Consider the following 6,585-nt stretch of genomic DNA (forward strand, 5'->3'; position numbering starts at 1 on the left):
GAGAGTGGGGGCCACTCTTCATCGCGGTGCGCGGGCCTCTCACTGTCGCGGCCTCTCGTTGCGGAGCACAGACTCCAGACGCACAGGCTCAGTAGCTGTGGCTCACGGGCCTAGTTGCTCCGCGGCATGTGGGATCTTCCCAGACCACAGCTCGAACCCGTGTCCCCTGCATTGGCAGGCAGATTCGCAGCCACTGCGCCATGAGGGAAACCCCAGGAATGCCTTCTTGAGGAGAGTTAGTTGAATAGAGACTCAAATGAAGTGAGAACATGAGAGCAAACAAGAGTGCAAAGGTCCTGAGGCAGGCGTTTGCTTGGTGTGTGTAAGGACCAGCAAAAAGAACAGCATGTTTGAGATGGAGTGAACTAGAAAAAGAGTAGCAGCAAATGAGATCCAGGAGGTTGCCCGGGGTCGACAGGGCCTCGGTGAAGTCACGATGAGATCTTGGAATTTACCCTGAGTGTGATGAGATGCCATTAGAGGGTTCTGAGCACAGGAATGATATGATCTGACTTAACGTTTTAGAAGGATCACCCTGGCACCTGACTGGAGAATCGGCTGTAGAAGGGTATGGGGAAAGAGAGGGCTCTGTTAGGAAGCTCTTGGAGTGGCCCAGGAGATAGATGATGGGAGCTCCAACCTGGCTGGCAGCTGTGGAGGTGATGAAGAGTAGTTGGAGTCTAGACATATTTTGAAGGTGTAGCTGACAGGATATGCTGATGGATTGGGTGTGGGATGTTAGAAAAAGAGAAGAGTCAAGGATGAGTCAAAGGTTCTTGGCCTGGGTGCAGCTGGGTAAATGGTGGTGCCATTTATTGAGAAGAGGAAAATTACATTATTTTTTGGTTTGTTTTTCTTTCTTTTTTTTAAAATTCAAGTATAGTTGATTTACAATGTTGTGTTAATTTCTGCTGTACAGCAAAGTGATTCAGTTATACATATATACATTCTTTTTAAATATTCTTTTCCCTTATGGTTTATCATAGGATATTGAATATAGTTCTCTGTGCTATACAGTAGGACCTTGTTTATCCATTCTATGTACAAAAGCTTACATCTGCTAACCCCAACCTCCCACTCCATCCCACCCCCTCCCCCTTGCAACTACCAGTCTGTTCTCTATGTCTGTGATTCTGAAAAACTATATTCTTTAGTATAAAAGCAGAACTGGGCTTCCCTGGTGGCGCAGTGGTTGGGGGTCCGCCTGCCGATTCAGGGGGCGCGGGTTCGTGCCCCGGTCCGGGAGGATCGGCTGGGCCCATGAGCCATGGCCACTGGGTCTGCGCGTCCGGAGCCTGTGCTCTGCAACAGGAGAGGCCGCGGCGGTGGGAGGCCCGCGTGCCGCAAATAAATAAAATAAATAAATAAATAAATAAAAGCAGAACTGTCACCACCCAGAAAAAACCTAAAACCTGAAATCACAGTGTGCAGTCACAGACTGAAATGGGGCAAGATTACCCTTTCCCAAACCAGCCCCATTTCTACACTGTTGGCTACCAGTTGGACTTACAGGAATCACTGAAATGGCACCATAGGTTGGATGTTGGAGATGAAAAAAGGAAAGTGAAACCAAAAGTTATTAAGTACTTAAGGACCAAGCTTTTCACTATTACATCATATTAATCTTCATTAGATTCCTTATAGCTAAGTAGTAATATGCTTACTTTTTCCTTTTAAAAAAGTTATGGTGAAGTATATATAACCTAATAGTTATCATTTTAACCATTTGTAAGTTTACAATTCAGTGGCATTAAATATACTTACAATGTTGTATAATCATCACCACTATCTCAACCCAAGACTTTTTCATCATCCCCAACAAAAACTGTACCCATTAAACAGTAACTCCCCTTTCCTCCCGCCCCTCTAACCCCTAGTAAACAATATTCTCTTTTCTGTCACTATGAATTTGCCTATTCTAGGTAGCTCATATAAGTGGAATCATTCAATCTTTGTCCTTTTATGTCTGGCTTCTTTCTTTTTTAAAAATTTTATTTATTTATTTATTTATTTTTGGCTGCGTTGTGTCTTCGTTGCTGCGCATGGGCTTTCTCTAGTTGCAGCGAACGGGGGCTACTCTTCGTTGCAGTTCATGGGCTTCTCTTGTTGTGGAGCATGGACCCTAGGCACGCGGGCTTCAATAACTGTAGTACACGGGCTCAGTAGTTGTGGTTTGCAGGCTCTAGAGTGCAGGCTCACTAGTTGTGGCACATGGACTTAGTTGCTCGGTGCCATGTGGGATCTTCCCAGACCAGGGCTCGAACCCATGTCCCCTGCATTGGCAGGTGGATTCTTAACCACTGCACCACCAGGGAAGCCCCCTGTCTGGCTTATTTCATTGAAAATAATGTTTTCAAGGTCCATACATGTTATAACATGTATCAAAATTTCATTCATTTTTATGGCTAATTAATATTCCACTGTATGTACGGTCGTCCCTTAGTATCCACAGGGAATTGGTTCCAGGACCTGCCTCAGATACCAAAATCCTCAGAGTCCCTGGTTGGCCCTCCATATCCATGGTTCTGCACCTGCAGATACAACCAACCTTGGATCATGTAATACTGTAGCATTTATTGAAAAGAATCTGCTCGTAAGTGGACCCCCACAGTTCAGTCCTGTGTTGTTCAAGGGTCAACTGCATATACCATATTTTATTTATCCATTCATCTATCGATGGACGCTTAGGTTGTTTCTGCCTTTTGGCTATCGTGAATAGTGCTGCTATGACCATTGGTATACAAGTATATGTTTGACTTCCTGCTGTCAGTTCTCTTGGACATATACCTAGGAGTGGAATTGCTGGGGTATATGGCAGTTCTATGTTTAACCTTTAGAAACTACAAAATTTTACCACAGCAGTTGCATCGTTTTACATTCCCACCATCAGTGCACAAGGATTTTAATTTTTCTATGTCCTTGCCAACACTTGTTATCTTTTCTGTGTGTGTGTGTGTGTGTTTTTAATAGCCATCCTAATAGTTGTGGAGTGGTACCTCATTGTTGTTTTGATTTGCCTTTCCCTAATGACTAATGGTGTTGAGCATCTTTTCATGTGCTTATTGGCCATTTGTATGTCTTCTTTGGAGAAATGTCTGTTCAAGTCTTTGGCCCTTTTTTTTTTTTGCGGTACGCGGGCCTCTCACTGTTGTGGCCTCTCCCGTTGCAGAGCACAGGCTCCGGACGCGCAGGCTCAGCGGCCATGGCTCACGGGCCCGGCCGCTCCGCGGCATGTGGGATCTTCCCGGACAGGGGCACGAACCCGTGTCCCCTGCATCGGCAGGCGGGCTCCCAACCACTGCACCACCAGGGAAGCCCTGGCCCTTTTTAACTGGGTTGTTTTGTTTTGCTGTTGTTGAGTTTTAGGAGTTCTTTATATATTCTGGATATTAATCCCTTATCAGATATATGATTTGCAAGTATTTTCTCCCATTCTGTTGGTTGTCTTTTTGCTTTAATAATTGTATCTTTAATGCACCGAAGTCCTTAATTTTGATGAAGTGCCATTTATCCATGTTTTCTTTTATTGCCTATAATTCGGGTGTCCTATCCTTAAAATCATTGCCAAATACAGTGTCATGCAGATTTCCCCCAGTTTTCTTCTAAGATTTTTATAGTTTTTAGCTCTTAAATTTAGGTCTTTAATCCATTTTTAATTAATCTTTGTTTATTGTGTAAGGTAAGGGTACAACTTCCTTCTTTTGCATGTAAATATCTAGTTTTCCCAACATTTCTTTTAAAAAGACTGTCGTTTTCCCACTGAATAGTTTTGGTACCCTTCTAGAAAATCAATTGGCCATATATGTAAGGGTTTATTTTTAAGCTCTCTATTCTATTCTATTGGCCTATATGTCTCTCCTTCTGCCAGTATCATAGTGGGTTTTTTTTGTTGTTGTTGTTTTTAATAAATTTTTATTTATTTGTTTATTTTTGGCTGCGTTGGGTCTTCGTTGCTGCACGTGGGCTTTCTCTAGTTGCGGTGAGCGGGGGCTACTCTTCGTTGTGGTGCCTGGGCTTCTCATTGCGGTGGCTTCTCTTGTTGTGGAGCATGGGCTCTAGGCACGTGGGCTTCAGTAGTTGTAGCTCGTGGGCTCAGTAGTCGTGGCTCACGGGCTTCAGTAGTTGTGGCTCACGGGCTTCAGTAGTTGCGGTGCGTGGGCTTTAGAGTGCAGTCTCAGTAGTGTGGCACACGGGCTTAGTTGCTTCGCAGTGTGTGTGATCTTCCCGGACCAGGGCTTGAACCTATGTCACCTGCGTTGGCAGGCGGATTCTTAACCACTGCACCACCAGGGAAGCCCTATCATAATGTTTTAATTGCTGCAGCTTTGTAGTAAGTTTTAAAATTGTGAAGTTTAAGTCCTCTAATTTTATTAATCTTTTTTTCAAGATTGTTTTGGCCATTCAGGGCCCCTTGTAATTCTATATGTATTTCAGGATCAGTCCACTTTTCCATTTCTGTGAAAAAAGGCTGTTGGAATTTTCATGGGGATTGTGTTAAATCTATAGATTGTTTTCGGTAGTATTAACATCTTAACATTGCTAAGTCTTCGTATCCATGAGCACAGAATGTCTTTCCATTTATTTAGGTCTTCTTTAATTTCTTTCAGCAACCTTTTGTAGTTTTCAGTGTACAAGTCTTTCACCTCCTAGGTTAGATTTATTCTTAAATATTTAATTCTTTTAGATACTTTGTAAATGGAATTGTCATTTTAATTTCCTTTTCAGAACATTCATTTCTGATGTATTGAAATACAACTGATAATATCTTATTTTTATAAAGAAAGAAATAGGGACTTAGACTAAGTTGTTCAGAGGTCCTTGGCTAGTCAGGTCTCTAACTCCAAATCAATTGTACTCCTTCTCTGAGGATGTAGCTTATCTAGCTCCTTTCTCAGTTTGTCCTTTACTTCTGACTGATGCTCTTCATTGTAAAATAAGAAACATGGGAAAAAAGAAAGAACTGGAGCACTGCAATAATTATGCTCCAAATTCTGGCCAGTGTGACAACTGAACCATAAGGAAGCAACTAAGGTCTCAAGGATACCCAGGGATAGCCCATAGATACTTTCATGTTCATTCTTTTCAAGTGGAGGGCCCAGAGGCAAATAACAAATAGTCAACATTGAATGTGTGACCTCAAAACGCCAAAATATTTGGTGAGAATGACTCAGAAATCAAGAAGCTACTTGTAGCAAATCAAGTACTGTAATACATTGTCACACAGGATAGCTTCTCTTGAACCTGACAAAAGGACTGTGTTATGACATGTGTACAGGGTTAAGACTCTGGAGGAACTGGGCAGGGGTGGCTCAGGCTCAGGAGAGCAGCAGTTCTCGCCCTGCTCCCATGAGGTTGGAGAACAGGAGTGTGTCAGATCACTCAGAGGAGTCTCTAAAAGACACCGGCGGTCTCGGTATGCCTGAAGGAGGGGATGGTTGGGCTTTCTCCAGGACCTTGAATGCCATTCAGGAACCACCAAGGAATCCTCTCTTCCCCAGTCTCCACTGAACATTCTCCATCCTCTCCTGAACCTGCTGTCTGACAGGATCCTGAAACTCCACTTCCTGGAGAGTGGGTCTCAAGGAGTTGAGAAATTAGCACATCTTCTCCCTCCTCCTGAAGGGAAGAACATTCTGGATGGAAGACAACACTGTAGGGTCTTCTCAATCTCTAGAATAAAGGTTCTACATTACAGTGATGTGATTCTTCCACAAAAGATTCTTCTGCTTCCCAAGAAATCCCAAAGGGATGGTACAGCATTCATACTTGAAGAATTGCTAACATTTTTAGGCAGAAAGGTAAGGGGCTGCCTGAGCATATACATAGGTTTCTCCCTAATGCATGGACTACGGAGAAAATCCCAAGGCTTCAAAGCTGCCACAGTAACAACCAGATAGAAAACCAGTGGAGAAAGTTCCTAAAGCAAAGCAATGGTGTGGTATCAGGCAACCTTCTCTGTGGCTCAAACTTTAGACATAACAGCCATTTCATTTATATCACAGAAAAAAAAAATAACTGAGGTAGGTCATAATGTTTTAAATTATTTTTCCAGTAGGAATATTACACCCTGATGACATAGACTATTCCCACTTCTTCCACAAATCACCAGCGACTTACCTCAAAATGGTCCCTTGTCTCCAGACTCTTGCCCTTCGTACCATCCTCACATTGACTGATTAATGTTCTTAAACATATCACTCCTCTGATCAAAATTTTTCACTGTTTCCTATTGCCAGTAGAAGAAACCTTAATTCCTCTGTATGTCATTTACGGTTTCTTACCAGTCAGTTTCCCTGCTTACCCCCTACTATGTCCTGATTGCCAGGCTGGTCATGCTCTGAGCTATAGTCATAGTTTCCTCCATTTGTAATGCCAGCTGGGCTTCTCTCTACTTTTCTAACTCTTCCTACTCACTTTTCAGGGCTGGATTCAAATCCCACCTCCTCCACTGCTACCCACACTGACCTTTTCCTGCTATAAATTCCTATAGTACACTCACTGTACACCTCATTTTGGTAGCTTATTTATCGAGTGGTTAATATTGCATGCCTGACTGCACTGGATGCTTTGTGGATACAGAGAATA

The sequence above is a fragment of the Tursiops truncatus genome, chromosome 9, assembly GCF_011762595.2.
Source record: "Tursiops truncatus isolate mTurTru1 chromosome 9, mTurTru1.mat.Y, whole genome shotgun sequence".
NCBI classification, from domain to species: Eukaryota; Metazoa; Chordata; class Mammalia; order Artiodactyla; family Delphinidae; genus Tursiops; species Tursiops truncatus.